Here is a 6305-nt window from a genome sequence, read left to right as displayed (position 1 = left end):
ATAAGCTGATGTGTCTATAATTCCCTAACTCCTCCTTCCAACCCTCCTCTTTTTTAATAAGTTTCCATCCCCCCCTTCTACACCCTCCACAGTTTTTAAAGGTACTTACTTCACCAAATATTTCATACCATAGGGAGTCTATCAGCAAAAGAAAAAGAGCAACTAGCAGAGGACTGTCTAAAAAGATTTTCATACTTTAATGACCATATATGCTAGATGATATTTTAAACAGTTTTAGGTAGGTTATTACTGGGCTTTTCAACAGACTATGGTTTTGGTCTGTGTCTATTGTACAGCTTTCAGCAAGCTCACTTAAAAAGATACAGAGTCACATGATTTTTTAACATGCTGTAACTACATTCTCCTTTTGCTTGACAGCTTGCCCTGGTTTCAGCTGGGATAGAGTTAATTTTCTTTCCAGTAGCTGGTATAGTGTTATGTTTTGGGTTCACTAGAAGAAGAATACTGATAACACACTGATGTTTTCAGTTGTTGCTAAGTAATGTTCATACTAAATCAAGGATTTTTCAGCTTCTCATGCCCAGCCAGCAGGAAGGCTGGAGGGGCACGAGAAGCTGGGAGGGGACACAGCCAGGGCAGCTGACTCCAACTGGCCAAAGGGGTATTCCATACCATGTGATGTCATGCCCAGTATATAAACTGAGAGGAGCTGGCCAGGGTGGGGCAGATCGCTGCTCAGGAACTTACTGGGCATCGGTCAGTGAGTGGCGAGCAATTGCATTGTGCATCACTTGTTTTGTATATTCCAATTCTTTTACTATTATTATTGTAATTTTATTGTTATCATTATCATTATTTTTTTCCTTTCTGTCCTATTAAGCTGTCTTTATCTCAACCCATGAACTTTACTTTTTTTCGATTCTCTCCCCCATCCCACTGGGTGGGGGGGGGGAGCGAGTGAGCGGCTGCGTGGTGCCTAGCTGCCGGCTGGGGTTAAACCATGACACAGCTATAAAATAAACCCAACTGAAGTGGTCAAACTGAGCCTAAAACTGTTGACGAGCGTTATTGCAAGAAAGTATGCCTGAATTTCCTGCCAGTATGCTCCTTTCACACAATAAAGTGGGATGGGTCAGAGTGTGTGGGTGAGCAGTTCATGCAAGAAGATCAACATTTCGACTTGCTCAAGTGAAAATACCTCCTTGTGCAATAGTGAGAGCACCAAACAATGATGGAACAAGCAACCAGCTGGATGAGAAAGCCAAACATGCGTAATTCTCATAGCACTTTCCCTTCTGTGCCAGGGACTGTTTTCAGTGGAGTTGGGTCTATATACACCAGCTGAGATCTTAGCTACCGACTTTAGCTTTGCAGCCATACATTGAGCTTTCCCGTACATTTGCAGCTGTCCCCTGAACCCTTCCTTCTCTGCCCCTTTCCGATAAAGGGTTGGGAAGAGAAGAGCGGTCTCCGGCTATTCACACTGCAGTGCATCATTTTAAATTAATCATTCCCTATTAGCTTCACAGGCCAGATGCCAGGCATAGTGGAATCAATCCTCTTGTATGAAATCACCTCTAAATAAGCCTCTCTGCTCTTAAGTACATTTTCACTGGGTTTCTAAGCACACATCAAGCCTGGGTTCAACAGAAAGGTGGGGAGATTCCCTTTGCTCTTTCCGTTGTTTCTTCTAATACTAGTGAGGGCTGCTGTGTCCCCATGAGACAGACAGAAGTGAGAGCAGTCTTGGCAGGGTAGCAAAGACAGAAAGAAACTCTTCCTGAAAAGCTCAAGAGCTCCTTATTAGAAGGAGCACTCTTGAATGCGGTTACCGACACACCTTTTACTCTTCCTGCTGAGTCATGATTTCTTCCTGCCATTGACAGTAGGCATGGGAAAGAGAAGTCAGCTCCCAGTTAGTTGTTATCAGACCCACATGATTTCACCTACAGTAGGAAAAAAAAAAAAAGGTAAGGCCAAGAAATGGAATAAATATTGTCATGAATGACTCATCCTTCACAGCTCTCTGCTTTTTTTTTCAACCTGTCAAACTTCTCTTATTGTCATTTCACACTTGGTTTCAACGTAGCTACAAAGGTGGAGATGGCAATTCTGCTGCTGTATTGATCTTGACACTACGAGTCCTTGTCTCACACGGAGAAAAATGTTATCCTCCCAGGGACTGCTGTCAGAAGAGATGCAGGCAGTGACTTTGCATCTTCCCCTGGTAAAATAAACTTGGTTTACGGCACAGGGTCACTGCTGTGGGAATTGCAGAGAGGCTGGCTGGAGTGCTGTACAACACTACCCCCTTGTGATTTCTCTTGTTACAACACTTTCTAAACCGCGGTTTTTCCAGATTGACCATTTTACATGGAAGTTCCCTCACTGAGCACGAATCCTACCATTAAACAGCCAGTTTCCTCGGTGGGAACTGAACAACACTACTTGATACATACACACACATTTTGCGTTTACTGATTTCCCCTTTTCCTGTGCCTACAACCTTGTATAATTTTTATATGATTCTGTATTTGCAGCTTCAGGAACTTGGACAGTCCTGGTATTTCCACCCCTGCCAGCACATGTTGCATTTCCCCTCTTACTGCAGAGTTCAGTGCAGAAATATCAGACTTGCATGTACATCTTTGCTATCATCTTGTATTTATTTGAGCTGCAGAGGACCAAAGCCAAGCTGCTTTAGTTGAATGACACCATCTTTGCCCACACAGTTCATGGCTGGGCACTGAAGTGATCACAGCTCAGCTACAGCAGCTGGTGCAGCACTGGGGACATGCTAGTTCAGCTCCTGACCCAGTACCGGTGCATGAGTACAGCACCCAAAGTACTAAAGCTGAGGACACTTAGTAGTAGCCCCACTTCAGCTGGGTTCACGAATCTGCATACCCTGGGCACTTGTTCATACCCTCTCTTTATCCTTAAAGCATCACAGAGAAGACAAGGAAATTAGCACAGGGATCCCTGGTCTCCATCACGAGGTGCAGGCATGCTCTTACATATGGCTGTCAAGGAACAGCAAAGTTGGATGCTGGTCCAGAAGTGAAGGGGAGCCGGAGACTGAGCGTGACAGCAGGGTGGGCTGGGTGGAAAAGGTGAGGACAGCAGGGTGGCCTCGCTGCCAAAGGTACAGTCCAATAGTACCTTGGCAAGGCAAGCAGAGACGCTTTGGTGACAGTGACCAGGTTCAGCTGAGAGTCCAGATCACCAGACAAGTCCATGGCGATGGGGCAAGTGCAAGGTGAAGCAGGCATGGTTGCACCAGTCAGCCATCAACCGCACCATCTTAAAGCTGTCCCTGAGCCCAAATGGGCAAACCCCTGGGAAGGGCGGTGCCCTCAGGGGCTATAACACTGACAAGGCCCATGAAAAACTTTTATTTGCCTACCGGAAAAATCACATTGCAAAATATCTCATTTATTTTTGACTTGGACAAGTGGAAAGGAAAAAGAGACATAATTTTATTATTGATTTGCTGCTGAACTCAGAATTCAAGTAACATGGTCACTGTTACATGCTGGGTAACTTTTTTAAAGAATCGTTGATAAGTGAAGAACAATGGAGAACATTTTAGTTGGAAGGAATTTTACTTCCATGTCAAAAGCTCACGTCAAACTACTTCCCCTTCTTTGAGGAAAAAAAAAAAGAATGCTTCTTTGTTAAGCATTGACCTGCTCCTACTGTTTATTGCCCAGATTAAGTACCTCTCAATATTCTGTCTCCAACATCCTTATTTCTGGTGCAGCTGGGATGTCACCTCTATTATGACAGGGAACACAGCATGTTTAGATGTCCATTTTACACCAAGGTTTCCTTGAGTTCAGATCTAATGTCGAGCAGCTGTGAAGCTAAATCAATGTGTAGGTACTTGCCTTAAATACTTAAGAGAAAAAGAGGAAGGCCATCAATAGCTCCCTTTCTTTTCATAGATAACGGAACTAAGTTTCCTAAGTGTATGCTGTTTTCTTAACAAACAAATAACCCACAGAAACCCCCAAGGTCACAGAGTTACTGAACAAGGAACTAGAAGCAATGAGGCTTGTGTTCAAGCCACATCCCTACTTCAGAAGGTGAGGTTCCCAACAGCATGAGGGTGCTCAGTGCTGCTGGAGGTTCAAAAAGCAGTGAGAGGAAATCTAAGGAATAAAATGCACCTAAAGCTATTTAAAAAAAGGTGCCGCTTCCGGTTCGGAACATTAATTTAAAAAGCAGCTGTTGTCATAGTAAAGACAAGAAATAAAGACAACTAAGAGGCACAGTAGGCACTCAGACTGAGAACATCTCAACAACAGCCATAGGACACCTTCCACCTAACTTCAGAGAGTGACGGTGGGGGTATCTGCCCGAGATGAACTAATTATGCTGAATTCCCTTTATTTAATGGGATGATGGTACCTTCAAAGCAGAATTCACCTGACCTGCTTTAGAAATCTACCTGAATCCCAGCCCAGGAGTGCCCTTTCCTCTCCACTGACATTAACGGGATTCAAAGGCACCAGCTCAGAGGTGTCTGTCCTACCCTTGTCCACCTTTGGTCTGACAGATCCTAACTATGGACAATGAACTGTTAAGATCAACATCAGAACTAGGACCTTCTGAGTTTGGAAGCAGTTCAACAGGTATTGGAAGTGGAACACAAAAAGTTACCAGGGTGTTAGAGAGCACACAAGAAAGGCTTTTTTTCCATGGTACCTGTAACCTCATTGTAGGTAACAGAGTGTTTTCACGATAAGTTAGATCATCTTCACTCTAACAATGTTTGCTGGTGCTGGATCATCTTCGTAACACAGATATCACCCTAACACATGGCTCAGACACTCTCAGTCACACTGCCACAACATGGCAAGTGAGAACAGAATTTGGGCCATCCCTACACTGACATTTGTTAGCTCTTTCTGTTTAAACTACCTGAGGACAGTGAACATAACAGCACTGCTGCTGTGCCGGAGCAGTTCTGATCAGGCCCACAAGCATCCTTTGGTGCCTGAAAACACACACAAAACTCCATTAAACCCTTGAACAAAATTATGTATGTGAACACCTCTGCACAGCAGATAGAAGTGTCTAAAAGCAAATCTGCAGAGCGACTGCAGGACACATAAAGCCAACATGAATAGAGATAATATGCATTAATCTTTCTGAACAGAGTCTTGAGAAAGAATTAATAAATCTAAAAGGATACAGAGACCCATTTCATTCTCAGAATGTAAGTATTTCCATCAGTGATTACATAGTAAAAGCCTTATAATTCACTCACTTTCAAAAAGCTATTTTACTCTTTTCCTATGTTACTTCAGAACTCAGCAATCCGTAAATGGAAGCCTGTAACCCCATAGTCTCTTTTCTTCCTAATTAAAGAATCCTGTTAGGACACGTAGAATAGTTGGTGGATTTTCCTTTTAAGTCCAGACCTGTCACTTCCTTGAAAAATAACTGTAGCAAATAAAAACGAGAAAGACTTACAACAGCCCTGCAAGGCTTTCATGGGAGAAAAGGAAAAACCCACTATTTCTCTGCATTTTGAGGGGCCACGTGTGCATGTTAATAGAATCCTCACGTCTAAAGGCGTCGTTTGTTGCTGCGGTATCTAGTAGCATGTTCTTAAAACAGAGATTATCTAACGCAGAACAGCAGCGGAGATCGCTTGAGACTGCTTCTTTCAGCATTGCCAAGTTTCTACTGTTATCAGTTGCACAACGCAGTCCAAGGCCTGCCTTCGCCTATCCAGACGAGGAACGACATCCCTCACGCTGCCTTTGAAGGAAGAGGAACAACTCCTGCGCTCTTCTCTCATCTGCAACAGAGCGTCACCAAAACGCTGCTGGCTCCTGTCCCTAGACTAAACAGCGTGGCAGCGTCCTCGTGGGCAGCGCCCGTGCCCGCTCAGGTTTGGGCTGATCAAATAAAGAAAGCGCAGACGCTAACGTGAGCCTCGCCTGGGGCGTGAGCGAGGGCAGGGCAGGCAGCCAAGGCAGACGTTCGAGGGCAACGCCGCCGTTGCCGGAGCATTCATTGGCACAGCTGGCGAAACCTGCGTCCGCCGACCCCGGCGCCCAGGCAGAGCCCCAGCACCGGGGCACCGGCCTAGGCCGAGCGGGCCCCAAGGCCCGAGCCTCACCCCAGGGCCGGCCTCACCCGGGCAGGCCGCGACCCCCACAGCGGCCCCGGGAGCGGCTGCCCCGAGCCTCCTGGGTCTGTCAGCGCGGACGACGTGCCCGCCGGGCGGCAGGACCCCGTGAGGAAAAGACGCCGGGCTCCGGGCGGCGGGGCCGGGCCGGCAACGTGAGGGCGGCCGGGTCCCGCCAAGCGTCCGTGTCCCGCCCGGC

Source organism: Harpia harpyja, chromosome 3 (genome assembly GCF_026419915.1).
Source record: "Harpia harpyja isolate bHarHar1 chromosome 3, bHarHar1 primary haplotype, whole genome shotgun sequence".
NCBI lineage: Eukaryota > Metazoa > Chordata > Aves > Accipitriformes > Accipitridae > Harpia > Harpia harpyja.
The sequence above is the reverse complement of the archived record's forward strand: the minus strand, read 5'-3'. Positions refer to the sequence as shown.